The sequence below is a fragment of the Pogona vitticeps genome, chromosome 6 (genome assembly GCF_051106095.1).
Source record: "Pogona vitticeps strain Pit_001003342236 chromosome 6, PviZW2.1, whole genome shotgun sequence".
NCBI lineage: Eukaryota > Metazoa > Chordata > Lepidosauria > Squamata > Agamidae > Pogona > Pogona vitticeps.
In genome coordinates, this window is record NC_135788.1 from 4,782,185 (window position 1) to 4,799,332 (window position 17,148).

Sequence of the window (17,148 nt, forward strand, 5' to 3'; positions counted from 1 at the left end):
AACTAATTAGTTACAAATATCTTTGTGAACGAATAAGCCCTAGCTTTGTCTCAGATGGTATTCTATGACACCATGTGCACCTCTTGGTCCTACAAGAAGGCCTTGTTTCGATAATAATAACAATGTCATTGACATATTTAATGTGTTATACTCTGCTAAGTAGATGCTGACTTACAGCAATCCTAGTAGGGTTTTCCAAGATGTATAAGAGTTTGCAGGCGATCTTACCAGTGGCATCCCCTAGCGAGTTTACATAGCTGAGCTAAGGATTTGAACCCAGCTCTCCTGAGTCCCAGTCCAATACATACTCTATTCACTACAGTACACTGGCTCTCTCTTTTTTCCCCTATCAGTTGGAGAAAAATATTTCCTCCATAGATTTTTAAAATTACCAAGGGGAATTGATCCAGGGAGAAGAGTTGTTACATTAAGACTGAGAAAAGTGTGGTCTTGCAGATGCTGTAGGATTGTAACTCACACTTTGGCTCGCCGTGGGCTGTGATGGGTCAGGGCGATGTCATTCGTTGTTCTGCAACATCCGGTGGGCTCCATTTTGCTGCTGTTGGTTGTTTCCCTGCAGCTTAGATTCGGCATTCTTCAGTCTTGAGCGACTATGGTGGTGAGCAGTGTCAAATTTTATCTTCCTGGGCTCCATGATCACTGCAGATGGAGACAGCAGCCCTGAAATTAAAAGGCACCTTCTTCTTGGGAGGAAAGCGATGACAAATCTTGACAGCATCTTGAAAAGCAGAGACATCACCTTGCCAACAAAAGTCCGAATAGTCAAAGCTATGGTTTTTCCTGTCATGATGTATGGAAGTGAGAACTGGACCATAAAGAAAGCAGACCGCCGAAGAATTGATGCCTTTGAATTGTGGTGCTGGAGGAGACTCTTGAGAGTCCCCTGGACTGCAAGGAGAACAAACCTATCCATTCTGAAGGAAATCAACCCTGAGTGCTCACTGGAAGGACAGATCCTGAAGCTGAGGCTCCAGTATTTTGGCCCTCTCATGAGAAGAAAAGAGTCCTTGGAAAAAACCTTGATGTTAGGAAGGTGTGATGGCAAGAGGAGAAGGGGACGACCGAGGATGAGATGGCTGGACAGTGTCTGCGAAGCAACCAACATGAACCTGACACAACTCCGGGAGGCAGTAGAAGACAGGAGGGCCTGGCGTGCTCTGGTCCATGGGGTCACGAAGAGTCGGACACGACTAAACGACTAAACACAAGACTTCCACTGTGAGTAAAGCCCTTTCCACATTCCAAACATTTATATGGTTTCTCTCCTGGGTGGATTCTCATGTGGGAAGCAAGATTTCCACTTTGATCGATGAGAGCTCTCCAGGAGATGATACCATCTTCTTCCTCACTCCTCTGCCGTATAAGTAGCCAGAGAGGCCACATTGCTCAAAGTCTCCTCTGTGACTTCCGCGTGCAGAGCCCTCTGGCCAGGATCCAGCAGGGCCCATTCTTCCTTCAAGAAATCCACAGCCAGAGCCAGCTGCTCTAGAGCTTCTGCAACCTGCTCCGGCTGCAGGGACCTCGGCTCCATTCCTCCACGATGGAGAGGTGAATGAGTAGGTGTTCCCGCCTGTTATTTCCAGGCTTGAGTGAGATGTAGAAGGCAGATGTTGTTCGGCTCCCCCGAGCGCAGGAATGCTGGTCACATTTAAAACTGTCAGCTCTGCTTGTGGGAGTACTTCTAAATGTGTCACAAACTGATCATATGTTTTGTCTAGAGATGATAGAATTATGAATGCTTGTATTTCAGTAAATGTTATGTTTTTCTCTCGGCTCCATTATCATGGTTTTCATTTGTTCTAAGGGCTGCAGAATGTTTCCACCTGTTTGCAATCTTGTGTGGAATAATAGCCTTCTTGCAATTTGAATTTGGCTTCCTACACTGACTCGTACAAAGAGTCCCCTTAAGTCATCCCATGCCTTTCTTGCAGAAGTTTGGCCTCTTATATGTATTAGGAGACGATCTTCTAGAGTCAGCCCTATAATTGCAATTGCCTTGGCATTTTTTATCTTTTGTCTCTTACAGTATTTAGCACAGCTAAATCATCTGCTCCCATACCGTGATTTCTGACTCCTTTTCCTTTCTCTTCCTCCACTAAGCAAATCTCTATTTAACCCTTTCTTCTTTAATTATCTCCTTTTTCATCTCTTTTCTGTGTTATGGCATTTCTTTCCTAGACGGTGCACTCTCTCCTCCCGGTTCTCCTTCACAGGGACAAAAAACAATACTTGGTGCAAGGGAAGGATGCTCTTAAAAGCTTCTTTATAGAGTTCTGTTTTCACCAACTTTCTGAAAATTAAACGGTATCTTGAGGGTTCTCTGGTGCACCTCTACAAGCAGAGGAGAATATTCTGGAGTATTGTTGACAACTGCTGAGAAAGCCCTGTTTCTAGTTTAATTTCTCTGGACCTCCCTTGGAGAGTGGCCACCCGTCACAACAAAGACTGGGAGGAACCGGTGGCTGCTTATTGTTTATTGCTTATAGTATATTATTGATTTTTTAACTTTTTATTTCTTATATGTATATGTTACTGTATTTTACATGTCTGGAAGCCGCTGAGAGTGGTCATATTGACCAGATAGGCGGGGTATAAATAAAATAAATAAATGAGTAAGTACCTACCTCTTTGAGAAAGATACTCCAACAGGTATTTGTGAATAGGTTCTTCTCCCCTCAGTTGGGGCATCCCCTCAGTTTCGGCAGGAAATGACAAAGGAGTCGTTTTGGTGACTTTCAAATTCTCTTCTTTATTTACACTTACATCCACCAGCACATCACTTATAGGATCAAAACCCTTCAACTCTGGCAACAAGCCCCAACTATCAGAAACGAAACTTTTCTCATAGTCCCAAGGACTCAGCGGTTGGGGACCCCCCCCCCCACGCCATTCCTGATGCTTTGGTCTCTGGAGAGGGGTGCTCCGCAGTGCACAAATTGTCCCACAGCATGTGGGACCATTGTCTACAGTCACTGTAGACAGGATGGAGCCACTTCTGCACACCTGCTTACAACCTCTTCAAAGCTCTGGTCTGTGGAAGGAGGGAAGGATCCTGGTGCCACAGTAGTCTCCAGGAATCAATTGAGGGCATGAATCCAGGATTGCCATATAACCACACAAGATGTCCGTGGTTTCCAGAAAGGTCTTGAGCACCTTTACCATCTGGGGGAGGGCCAGCCAATCTGTGGCACTGATGCCCACCTCTCTCCCCACCTCCCAGGCAGAATGGGCATGGAGGACATGATGTCCTCCAAAATGGTGGTCTGCTCCACCAGGCAGGACACCATGGTCTAGGTGGAGTTCCACCTGGAGGGCAGGTCTGTATTTCCTTCCCCCACCCCCTTTTGTCGGTTTCCTCATGGGTGCGCTCTGGACTGCGGATTTCATGCCACAACATGGGTGGCGGGTCCAATCTTCTTCGGGTTGTGGTTTGTTGTGGGATCCGGCCGCACTACCTTCTTCCAATGACCCCGCCTTCTCGGGGATATGGCCATCGTCCACTCTTCTTTCCCCTTCACTGGATCAGACAAAAGTCCTCCCACCTTCAGGTTGGATAAATCTTTTAGTAAATCTCATACATGCTTGCCTTCTTTTCTCTTATCGGAACCCCCAGAAACCCGCTCTCCCCTTGTCTCTTTTATCTCCTGCTCCCTTACTGTGATTTCTGACTCCTCTTTTCCTTTCTCTTCCTCCTCTAAGCAAATCCCCATTTTACCGTATTTTTTGCTCCATAAGACGCTCCGGATCTTAAGACGCACATAATTTTTAGAGGGGTTAAACAGGGAAAATAGTGAACCAAATAGTGTAATAAAATATTTAATAAACTATAACAGAAGAACATTTGAACCATGTAAAGTGAACAGCAGTCAACAGTGGCATTAAGAACCATTGCCACTGTCATTAACAAATGGAGAGACTTAAAGCTTTGTGTACTCATGTACCATAAATTTAATTCAAGTACATATAGACCATTATCAGCCAGTGATAAGACCTATATCACGCTACCTATATTTTACATTTCCTTTCATCCACCTTCTCCCCATGCTTATAGAAATGACAGATGAGATTGTTGTGCAACTCTGCCCATCTACAGCTCAACCCTTTCTTCTTTAATTACCTCCTTTTTCATCTCTTTTCTGTGTTATGGCATTTCTTTCCTAGACGGTGCACTCTCTCCTCCCGGTTCTCCTTCACAGGGACAAAAAACAATACTTGGTGCAAGGGAAGGATGCTCTTAAAGGCTTCTTTATAGAGTTCTGTTTTCACCAGCTTTCTGAAAATTAAACGGTATCTTGAGGGATCTCTGGTGCACCTCTACAAGCCGAGGAGAATATTCTGGAGTATTGTTGACAACTGCTGAGAAAGCCCTGTTTCTAGTTGAATTTCTCTGGGACCTCCCTTGGGGAGTGGTCACCCGTCACAACAAAGCCTCGGATGAACCGGTGGCATTAGTACTAGTAGCTCTTTGAGAAAGATACTCCAATGGGTATTTGTGAATAGGTTCTTCTCCCCTCAGTTTCGGCGGGAAATGTCAAAGGAATCATTTTGGTGACTTTCAAACTCTCTTCTTTATTTTACACCTACATCCACCACCACATCACTTATGGGATCAAAACCTTTCAACTCTGGCAACAAGCCACAACTATCAGAAACGAAACTTTTCTCATAGACCCAAGGACTCGGCGGTGGGACCCCCCACGCCATTCCTGATGTTTTGGTCTCTGGAGAGGGGTGCTCCGCAGTGCACAAATTGTCCCACAGCATGTGTGCCGCACCCACCCTCTCACATCAAGGTTTGTCATGGAACGGATTATGCCAGACCTCCGACTCGCGCTGTAGCGATAATTCGCGGGCCACAGCGATCTCTGTCCATTCTCTGTTCACGTATGTGAATGTCTGCCACGTTCCTCCGGGTACCCCCTCATCCTCATTCCTCCCACCCTCCATTTAAGCCTTTCTCTTCTCTCTCTCTCTACTGTCTCTTTAGCCTCTCCACAATACGAGGGTCGTGATGGGTATCTTCCTCCGTCTCCGGTAGCCTGCCTCCTCCTTCGGGACCCTTAGTCTCTCCCACGCTCCAGTCCAGGGGTCCTCCATCTGGATCCATTCCCTATATCCACTGTTCCCGCCTTTATCTCCACCCTCGGCTCCTGCTCTATTCCCGCCGTTTCTTCCTTGGTTCCTCTAACTCAGAGGGTCCCCAACCACCAGTCCTCGACATGCTGCTGGTCTGTGGCCTGAGCTGGACCGGGCCATGGAGACAGACCACCCACCCTACCCCCTGCAATCACTCATCCCCACATAGCTGATTTGCGCATGCGCGCTCCAGTGTGCCTGTGCTACCATTTGCACTTGCGCACGAGCAGAGGGATGCCCCGCCTTCCCCAGCTGGTCCGTGGGGTGAAAAATGTTGGGGACCCCTGTTCTAACTGCCAACTTTCGTATTCTCCTCTCTAATTTTCCCAGGTCTGTCTCCGGCTGCTCCGTTTCCTTAGGGGGGGGAGAGATGGACATGGTTGGATTCTCCTTTTCCGTGGTGAGGGGGAGGGAGGGCACTATTCCTGCGAGAGGACTACTGCTCTCGCCTTCAGTCTCACAGATGGCCTCACATTTGGAGATAGCATTGACCCATTGGAAATCAGTATGGAAATTGAGGGGTTTGCAGACGGGTCTGCCTGTTCCTTGATCCGGTCGATTGGGAGAGCGGCCACCAACGGTCCCAACACCACCGTTTCCACCATCTTAGCAATAGAATTGACTAACGGCTTTAACCACCAGGCAGGCGGTGCACGCGCGTGTCTTTTACCTCACGGTTTCCTTTCAAGTTGGAGCTCTCAGAAGCATGGATGGATACGCTTTCTCTGAGAGATTTAAGGTGCTGAGAATGGCTTGCTTTACTTTCTCGTAATCAGCAGCCTCTCCTCGGGCGAATGCATGACCCCTGTGTATCCATGTTGGTCAAACGTGAATCAAAATCGATGTTGGTCTTTCGGCCAGGTTGCCTCCATTGCTTTCCACTCAGATATATTTAGAAAGGGTTTGAGATCATTTGCTGGAGATACTTTCTTTACTTGAAAAGGGTATTCCATGAATCCACAAGGAGTGGGGATGCAGAGTTGGAGAGGCTGCTCTATCCAGAGACCTTTCCCAAAGGTGGGAGCGAAGCCTTTGTTAGGCGTAGTTTTAGAGCCGGCTTAGTAAGCTTTTCGTACTCGGGGCAGGAGTGTGTTTGGTGTTGTTCCCCTAAGCGGAAAACGCAACAGTAAAAGTGTATATTTGAAGCAACTCCCCAAGAGCGCGTGAAATTCTGACAACCAAGTTTTCTCCGGCCGGGTCAACTCTAGCGTTTTTCTAGGGGATTTGATTTCTGGGGGCAGGCTGTCTGGCCAGGGGTGGGTGAGAATTGCCCCAAAATGAACTGACAAATAAGAAAAACAAAACTGTGAAAATGTTCATTGGTTTGTTTTGTTGTGTTTCCCAAACTGGCCACGAACCAACAAACTGGCCCAATTCATTTATCACGGCTCATTTTTCAGCTCGTGTCCCATCTCTAGTTAATTTCCTTTACTGGAAATGAATGGCTGTTGACTCTTCTTTAATTCTGGCCACCCTGCAGTGCATGGACAGGTCACAAGGTGGTGGTCTTTGCCTTGAAACCGGGTTCTTCCTTTCTCTCTGAATGGCAAGCTGAGACCTGGTTGATGATGCCTAAGGCAGCAGCAGCAGCAGCAGCAGCAGCCCTGAGCATAACTAGGTGTTTGTTTCACCAGCATCCATCAGGTGGCCCTCCTTGATCTCTGTTTCATTCTTTGTTACCTCCATTAATTTTATTTATTTATTTATTTATTAGATGTCTATGTAGCAGTGTGTCTATCGTTCCAGTCTGGCCAGATAGCCTTCGTCCCTGAAAACGTTGACCTAAGATCCACCGGGTCCTGCAGGAAGTGCAGGCCACTCTTCAGTTGATTCCCCAAATACCCGGTTTTCAGCGGCATGTCTTGACTTTCCCCCAACCTACTTCAAATTTCCAATTTCTTTGGAACATGTGGAACTGCGGACATGCAAAATTCTCTGGGCAAGGAGACATCTGTATCTGAGGGAAAGGCATCGTTAGGCACCCCACAATCTTCTTTCCAATCTGCAGACCTTGTCTCGTAACCCTTCCAAACGGGTAACCCTCTCAGGAGCGGTGGGCCCATCAGGAAAAAGTGCCTCTTGGCAGGACGAAGCAAGAGATTCTGCCGAGGATGGGCCATCGGCCTCGCCAAGAACAGGTGCAACCTCCGCAGCAGTATAAAGGGACAAAATCAAATTTTGACAGGTGCCCCGCCCCTTTAAGGTGGGACAAAAGGGGTCAAGAATTGACCCAGCCCCCCCGGGTGAATAGGCTTTAGGGGTGCAGTGAGGGGTTGTTGAGGTCACCGTGGACCTAGAGGAGGGGTTCATAGACACCGAGGTCCCCTGTGACCAGAACGCAACATCAAGAGTGACCACCGAAGGGACGTTTCATTCCCCCTCCCCCACAGCTCTGGTCAGTGGGGAGGGGTTTTGGCTAGAAAAGGGGTAGTTGTTAGGCCATCTCGGGGCTGTCCGTGTGTGTGTTAAAACCCATCCTGATTTTATTTATTTGTTTTATTAGACTTATATACCGCCCATCTAGAACATGTCTACTCTGGGCGGTTTACACAAAATGCAGAAGCCAAAGATCCAAATACAATAAACAAAAGCATAAATGCATTTAAAAAAGGCCCAATTTTTGCTACAAGAGTCCAAGATGGGGAAAAAAGGAAAAAGAAGAGGTAAAGCTAAGTGATGGCTGTTGGGGAGGCCTGCTTGTAGAGCCAGGCCTTTAGTTTGCTCTTGAAGGCCCTCAGCGAGGGGGCCAGGTGGATTTCTGTTGGCAAGTTGTTCCAGAAATGAGGGGCCGCTGCCAAGAAGGCCCGGTTTTTTTAGTTTTTTCCCTTCTGGCCCCTCTCGGAGTTAGGCCCCCTCAACCGCCCAGCCTCGCCGGAACGAGTGGAATAGGCAGAACGAGGTGGAAGGAGGAGCTCTACCAAGTATCGGAAGCCCTAAACCGTCGTTCAGGGCTTTGTATGTAAAAGTCAGCACCTTGAAATCGATGTGGAAGCGAATAGGTAACCAGGATAGGGGAGATACGATGCGATCTTGAACATAATCAACAAATATTGTTTTACATTATCCACAGCAGATAACTTTTTTACAAACAAGCCCAAAGCAGAGCATTGAGTAGCCTGGCCGCCGTATTCTGGACCATTTGAAGCTTCTGAATCAGTCTCAAAGGAAAACCCCACATAGAGAGCATTACGTACAGTAGTCTATTCTTGAGACTACGAGCGCATTGACCAGCGTGGTGAGGGCCCCCGTGTCTAGATAGGGACATAGCTGGGTGATCCGTCAAAGAGGTAAATGGGTGGAACGGACCACGGACACTACCCAGATCTCCATGGTAAGTGCCGGGTCACGATGACCCCCCCAGACTGCGAACCACACTCTCCGTGGCGAGAGTCGCCTCCCCAATAGGGAGTTTCCCAAACCACTGACATCGGGGCGCCGACCCACAGGACCTCCGCCCCGATGCTGCTATGTTTGCACAAAAAGACATTCCCTTCTCAGAAAATAGAGGTGTTTTTTTCTTCCCCAAAGGGCGAGTTTCTCATGCATACATATATACGCAAACTTTAGTATCCCACTATGAAAGATTAAGAAAAAAATTATTTGATAAGAGCTTTTTTTCTGTTTTATAAGATTCAGCAGCATTTTCTTCTCTGTCATCCTTTGGAATCTCAGGCAGTGAGATAAGAACTGAAAATCCAATATTTTCATTCATCTGCTCAATAGATCCCATTAGATCTCTTACAGGAACCAATGGAAGGGATGTTTAGGGGAGAAAGAGGAACTGGTTTTTAGTTTAATCCCAAGAAATACGAACACCCATGCTCTTCTATATCACAATAGGGCAGACGTTATTGTCCCGTGCGTGCAGGAAGTAATCTGCGAGGATCTTCCAACAATGACTAGAAAGCAGTGGACAGCGCTATGACAGCCCCTTAGCATTTTATCCTCCTGTGTCCATTTAGAAATGTGCTACAGAGGCCTCTCAGGCGAACCATGTCAGGCTGCCTCCTGTCACAGAACCAGAAGAAATCCCCGTATCCATGACATTGTCAAAATCAGAATGCGTTCCTATTGAACCACTGAAGAGCAAAAAAATCTGAAGCTCTGGTACCGCCCCAAGGGACCAAGAGAAAAAAGGCGGCAGTAAAATCCTAGGAGAACCTCATCGGTGAAGCCAAATAAGCCTTTTATCCAGGCCTGTTTCTGCTTATTCAGCTAAGGAACTTTGGAACTTTATTAGTTGATTGCTTAAAACCATAGGTCATCGCAATATAGCAATGACAGCATCGAACATATCACATTACACTTAAAAAGAAAGATTTAGGTTTTTTGGATGCTTAGCACGAATCTTCTCTGCTGCCAAGGCAAATTTTGCTACTTGGTTGGGTAGTTAATACATCCCTGTCCACAAGCGGCATGCAGAGTTGACCCAGAGGAGGGCTGTCGCACAAAGATCTAAGTCTGCCTGCAAGGAATTTACTCCTGGGGTGATCATATAAAGGGCATCTTAACAGATAATGAGAAACATCTTCAACTTCTCCTGATCCACATATACAAAGTCTTTGATGAAAAGGAACATTTTCATATCTTCCTACTAATATTGCAGATGGCATACACTGAAAGCGCAAAGCTGTAAACTGTTTTCTTAAAGGGGGTAAAGGGGCTGAGGTTAAATTAACAAAGTAGTCCTCCAAACAGAATGATGTTTTATACAGAGGGAACCAACAGTCATAGGACGTTTCTGAGATGGTACGGAGATTCTGCCACTTAAGATATTTTTTCTTTAACCAATTGCTTAGCTCTGTTTGAAATAAAGGTAGGAAGGGAGTCTGTGTCAATCCCATAGTTCTGCAAAATGGGTCTAACTAAATTCACCCAGGATTTTTGAGATTGATTTTGCAGCTGTTCTATGTATCACTTCCTAGGAAGGCGAGAGTCATTCATATTAGCCAATTTCAGCCAATTACATGGCCAACGCAATATGACTTCCTCCCAAAGTCCACAATGTCCCGCATCACTGTGGACTCAGGTGCAGGTGCAGAAGCACCAGTAGCCACACAGTCTGGCCAGAGCGGGCGCCACGCAGAGTTCAAGTTCCTCTGGCTGATGCCGTCCCAGGCCCTGGCAATCATCTTCAGGCAGATGACAATATCAAACTCCTCCCTCCAGAAATCACACGGGGTGAGGCTGGTGGTATCAGTCACCTCAAAACAGCGCCGGAACAGCTCCATAGTGTACCGTTTTTTGAAGTTGGCGATGACCTGCTGATCCATCGGCTGGAGTATCAGGATGGTGTTCAAAGGCAGGAACATAATCTTGATGAAGGAGAACTCCTCCAACAAGTCATCCTCAAGGCCTGGAGGATGGGCAGGAGCATTGTCCATGAGGAGCAGGGCCTTCAGTGGCAGGTCATTGTGCAACAGGTACCGCTTCACAGCTGGGCCAAAAGCGTGATTGACCCAGTCCACAAAGAGTACCCGTGTCACCCAAGCCTTGGAGTTTGAACGCCACATCACCTTCAGCCGGGCTTTGTCCACCTTGTGCTTCTTGAAAGCATGTGGATTCTCAGAATGGTAGACCAGCAAGGGCTTGATCTTAAGGGTCCCCGCTGGCGTTGGCACAGAAGAGGAGGGTCAGACGGTCCTTCATGGGCTTGTGGCCAGGCGACTTGCTCTCCTCTTGGGTCAGGAAGGTCCTTTTGGGTATCCTCTTCCAAAACAGGCCGGTCTTGTCACAGTTTGTGACCTACTCTGGAAGGTAGCCCTCTGTTGTCACAATCTCTAGGAACTCCACGGCAAAGTCCTCAGCTGCAGTAATGTCAGAGCTTGGCAGCCTCTCCGTGCCTCACCACACTGTGGATGCCGGATTTGGTCTTGAATCTTTCAAACCATCCTCTGCTTGCCTTGAACTCTTCAGGCTCAGCAGAGGCTCCGGGCTGTTTCTCCATGAGGTCTGTGTACAAGGCCCTGGCCTTCTCGCAGATCACAGCCTCAGTCACTGTGTCCCCTGCACGCTGCTTCTCCATCCAGATAACCAGGAGCTTCTCCACCTCCTCCAGGACAGCTGGCCGGTTCTTGGCGATCCTGGTGACGCCCTTCACTGCATCCCGTGGCAAGGATCTTCTCCCTGTTCGCTACAATGGTGTCAATGGTGGATGCATTCCGGCCGTACTCCCTGGTGATGTCCGCAATGCATTTCCCTCCATCATACTTTCGGATGATTTCTTTTTTCATCTCGAGGGTGACCTCCTCCCTGGTCGGCTTACCAGCCTGGGCAGAAGCAGGCTTCTTTGGACCCTTTTAGGGTTTGGATGGGAGCACTATTTATTCAGCTAAGATGACTCCCATAGCTGCAGCTGGTCCTCTTAATCTAGAGCAGGGGGTCTCCAAACTTTTAAGCGTGAGGGCCACATCATGTATGTTCCACATTTTTGAGGACCGAAGGAAGACATGTGCGTATGCCCGCACACCGAGCTGGATAAAAATAGACAAGGTGGATGCAGCCCGCAGTCCACAATTTGGAGACTCCTGATCCTAGAGAGTTTTTGGTGGAGATGATGATCTTGGCTGCATTTCAAGATACACGTGTTCCCTGGGCCTGGGAGATATGCTCCAGAAATAAACTGATGTTTCAGTGCTGCCTCATTCTCAGGGCAATCCAGATCTAGACCTGTATACTGCCTTATCCCTTTCTTTAATCTTTCTAAGTACAGTGTTCGTCTGGGATTTCTTCCTTCTTTTGAGGAGCCCCAAATGCCTTTCCTACGTTGACCGCCCTTGGTACTGACTTGGCCAGTCCTTCAAGTACTCTTGTCCGATATTTGTCACACGTACACCTTCCTTCCTCTGTCTGCACGTCTAGTCCTGGGGGTGTTTGATATGGTATTGCGGTCTCCGCCTGCAGGGGAGTCTGATTAGCTCCTCTAGCTACCCTAAGATCCCGGGCTTTCTGCACTGCTCCCAAAAACCTCTCGTTACTTGCTTTCTTTTCTTAGTCGTCTTCTCTACTCTCGTGCTTCCTACTCTCCCCAGTACGATGGATGCTGGGGAAGCCCTCTGCGACGACAGTAGCCAGCTTCTTCTCTGGGTACTTTGACCTTTTCCCATTGCCAGCTTCTTCTCTGGGTACTTTGATCTTTTCCCATTTCCCAGTCCATGGGTCTTCCACTCAGATCAGCTCCCAACCACCCGGTATATTATCTCGACCTATATTTATATCCCCTACTCCCACCTCAACCACGGTTTGCTCCTCTTCTCCCCTTCCCGCCAAATCTTGTCCCGTAGATTCATTTCCAACTCCCGGGTATCTATACCCTGGTGTATCATCCTGGGAGGGGTTGGTGGCAGAGTGGTCTGTATTCCTTTAGATGATTTACCAAGAAACGGCACTCCAACGAGAACCTCAAGGCTCTTGTCTCTCCTACCACAAGGGTAAACTTGAGAAAATTATTCCACTTGTAAGAATAGAGGATTTTGGTGGAGAGTTTCCTGGCATTGTCCGAGAACCTCCTGGATCATGGGAGAATTCTCCACACCGTCAAATAGAGTGATTGCTGGTCCGGATGGTGAACGTTGCCTGCGTTCTGGGTCAGGAAGTGAGGCAGAAGTGGAAGTCTTACTAAGTCGGAGGCCATTGCCCTAAGAGCAGGAAACCATGGTTGACGAGGCCATCACGGTGCTATAAAGATGGTGGAATCGTAGATAGAATAATAGCCGAGGGGCAACAATACGCGAGGCAAAATCTGAGTCAATCAGTCCGAGTCCAAAACCTAAATAAGTAGTAAAACAGAGCTCTAGAGTGGACGGAGCATGCGCTGTAGGGACAACTCTCTTGCCGGAGCAAAGCAGCCCTGACTGAAGTGGGGCTGCCCCCTCACTGCCTACAATTCAGTCCCTCTGCCGTAAACCGGAATGTATCCCCATTGTCTTTCCCAAGGCCTTCCCATGACGAGTAGAGGTGGCACTTCCAGGAGAGTCCCCTTGTGTAGACAAAGATATCGGAAGACCACTCCCATGAATGGAAGGAGGTTGTTCATCAGCTAAGCGGGTCAGCCTGCCTTTGTCTTCCCCTGCAATGTGGATTGCAATGGGATGTGGAGAGGTGACTTGCCTGTAATTTTAGTTCTTCAAGTGGTCTTCTGTGAAATTCACATTTTGCATGTGCGTGGAAATCTCATCAGATCTTTCTAGAGCTTCTTCATGATTCAAGGGAAGCCATTAGTTAGCTCTGACCCCCAATAAGCTCTGTAGAAACTACAAAAAAGAGTCATTTTTTTGAGAAGCATCCCCGACACTTCCTGTAATGCTGGGGAAAGAATCATGCACAAAATACTGAGGCTTGGAAGCACCCCCCATGGTCTTGCTTCCAACACAGCTCTGAAACATTTGGTCAAGGTGCAGCTTCTGCAACTGACCGGTGTCCTACAGGAGAGAAGCTCTATCAATGCATGGAATGTGGAAGGAGCTTCAGCAAAAGCACTCGTCTTAGTTCACCTCAACCAACTCACAGGAGAGAAATTGTAGCAATGTGCTGAAAAAAGCTTCCTGTTTCTCCACCCCTTCCCTTGAAGATTTTTGTAGACTTTGAAGTAGTTGTTCCTGTTGCCCTCCTGAGAAGAGTCTGCAGTGCCCACTGTACATGAAACTTGGGGACCATGTCTAAACATGTTCAACTCCTCGCCGAGACAGTCCCTCACCTTCGGCGGGATACAATAAAGGAATCGTTTTTATAACTTTCAAAGTCTCATTTTTATTATCTCCTACATCCACCAGCACATCACTTTGAACGTCCCAATAGTTTTAACTCTGGCAACAGGCCAACATTTTCGGAAACACAACTTGTATTATAATCCCAACGGCTCAATGGCGGGAGGCCCCCACGCCATGCCCTGTGCGTGGGGTTTAGGAGGGGATAGCTCCTCGTTGCACAAATTGTCCCACAACATGAGTGCCTGACCCAGCCACGGTCACCCGGTCCATCAGGCACAGGACATCTCTCGGCTTCCCACTCGTCGTAATTCAGCGTAGGGGCCGCACGAATCACCGGAGGAAGCTTATTCCAGAGGCGAGGAGCCACCACCGAGAAGGCCTGGTTTCATGTCCTTTCCTTCTGGGCCTCCCTCGGCGTTAGGCTCCTCAGCCTCACCTCCTGCTCGTGCGGGTGATCCGAGTAGATCTAGGTGGGAGCAGGCGTTCCGCCAAGTATCGAGGTCCTAAACCATTTAGGGCCTTATATGTAAGCATTAACACTTTGAAGTCTATGCAGAAACGGATGGGCAGCCAGTGCAGCATGGCCAGAGTAGGAGAGATATGTTAGTATTTTCTCACTCCAGTAAGGAGTCTGGCCGCCGCATTCTGCACCACCTGAAGTTTCCGTGTCAGCTTCAAAGGGAGCCCCACGTAGAGCGTGTTACAGTAGTCTAATCTAGAGATTACGAGCGCATGTACTAAGGTAGTGAGTGCCCCTGTGTCTAGGTAAGGTCGCAGCCGGGCAATCCGCCAAAGGTGGAAAAAGGCGGTGCGGACTACCGATGCCACCTGTGTTTCCATGGTGATGTTTCCGGCATGTGATGCCTCGATTCGTTTGTGGTGACACTTTCTGATTCTACCCCTGGCTACGTGCATCAGGTAGATGAGGTGCAGCCACTGGTCAAAGAGGAAGGCCTCATCTCTGCCAGGGGCATAAAGCTAAAAGTGTTTGCTGAGGAAGGCCAACAAATCGATGATTTTCTACAAAATCTATATTTTTGTAGCTTTCTGAAGTGATTCATTAACTTTTTTTTTGGTACGGACCCTTTTCTTTTTCAAGCATTTCAAATGCTTTAATAGATCGTACCACAAGTTTTTTCAGCCTTTATTATGTCTATATTTCTTGCTTGTAGTGCATTGGAAAGCAGAGAAATTTCGTTTAAAATATCAATCATCAATGCCAAATCAGTGGAATTCTTTGGTGTTTTCTATATGATACACTGTCGTTGAAACTATCCAGGATTTTCCTAGTTCGCTAGATTCCCTTCCAGCGTCTGAATCTTTTTGGCTTGATTAATGGCATATCCATAAGGAACATTGTCTTAAATACAATTGGAAGTGAATTTTCAAACAGAAGACGCATGCTTCAGTCTGCACTTGGCTCAATGTTCTGGTGATTGTTGTCATCTCACATTTGAATATTTTGAATCCTTATTTGTCTCTGAAATTTTGTCAGGGCTTCGGTATTTCTTTGCCCAAAATAAAATAGGCTGTGGAAAGCAATATATGGAACACGAGGTGAAAGATAAAACAGTAAGCAGTGAGCCAGAAAACAGCAAAACAAACCTCAAGGAGAAACAGTGGCTTGTGATGTAAGAAATGTTTTAAGTTAGTATGAGCAAGTCTTGTCTGCTTTTATTTATTCTGCATTCGCCTCCTGCTGAATTCTGGTGAAAATGTGTTGAAATGTTCTTGTTCTTCTCTGCTTTGCAAAAGGCAGACTCTAGATGGTCTTATTTTTAGACCACAATTTTCTTCAACCCAGGAGAAATGGTCCAGGATATGGACTGTCAGTGCAGAGGTGAAAGGGGGAGTCTAAAGCAAAGCCCCGTCAATTCACGGGCAAGGTGTTCACTGTAGTTCAGGGAGCAGGGGAAAAATAAGGTACAAGCTGGGTCAAGTCCATCAAGGAAGGCCTCATCGGATCAATCAGTCAGGGAGCAAGCAAGAGGAAGCCAAGAAGGCAATCTTGAGTCAGGTCAACAGGGATGCATAGCAAGGAGACAAAGGAATGATGAGAGCAGGGAGCAGAGATCAAGGAAGGTCAGGTAAAGAAGCTGTTCTCAGCACCCTTTTAGGGCTTGGATGGGACAATTGGGCGGGGGGGGATAAAGGACGATGATTGAAGAAAATAATCTATTTGAAATACGAACGTTTCATTTTGTTTTCTTCCACAAAGAACCAATTTTTGTGAATGGAGCTCAGAGATGAGACCTCAGCAGTGGCAAAACGGAAATGACCATGTGTACTGGGGGGGCAGTTCCAGCAAGCGCATGTTTCAGCTCTAGAATATTCCGGAGACCTCTGCACATGCGCAGATTAAACCCATTAGTGTGCATTCACAGAGACCACTCAAAGAACCAGAGTTACCTCTGTATCTGTCACTGGAACAGGCAAACACCACTCCTTGTTTTTGGAGGGCAAGGACTGCCAGCTGGGACCTCAGATCTGCAAGCTTCCCTGCCCTGCCTCCATCTGACTGGGCAGCTGCCAGAGGAGGCAGAGGAAGGGAAGCAAGTGCTGTGAACAGTGAGTGGCCAGTTGTGCTGGGGAGCCAGAGAAGGAAGAGCACATTGCCTGGGGAATGGGTGAGTACGAATCACAGAACTGTTTCGTGCCCATCTCCGTCTCCGAACGCTGACGTTTGTGATCTCCAAACTTCCCAGAAAAAAAAGGAAAAAAGAGGAGAAAATGTCCTGAAACAGACTTCAAGTTAGGAGTGTTTTAACCCTATAATACCCTGAGGCTTTCTTCTTTTTTTAAAAAAAAAAATATTTTTATTATTCATTTATTTAAAGAATTGAGGACACAAAGGGGGAGGGAGGTAAATCATCTGTCCCTTGTAATTTGGAAGGATTGGGGAGAATCCTGAGGCCAGAGTGAAATCCTGCAAGTGTTTTGCACGATTTACAGCGGGGATTTTAAAATGTCAGCCGGCAGCAGAACAAAGCTAAGGAGTGACTCCCTTGTTTTCCCAAGTTCCATCCCCTGTCAAAAACATCCCGTTGCTCTTCCCACTGCCTCATGGAGCCAGATCTGAAGTCGTTCACAGAAAGCAGATGGCTGATTTTTGTTTTGTTTTATTATCATGGGATTTGCGTATCATATAAAACGGCAGCCTTGGGTCTCTGTGACCCATTTTCATTAAGCGACGGCTCTCTCTCTCTCTCCTTTTTTGAAAAGCCAGGTGCCCAGCTCTTTAAACACCTCAAAAGAGCCTGATTTTCAGCAAGCAGATGCTAAG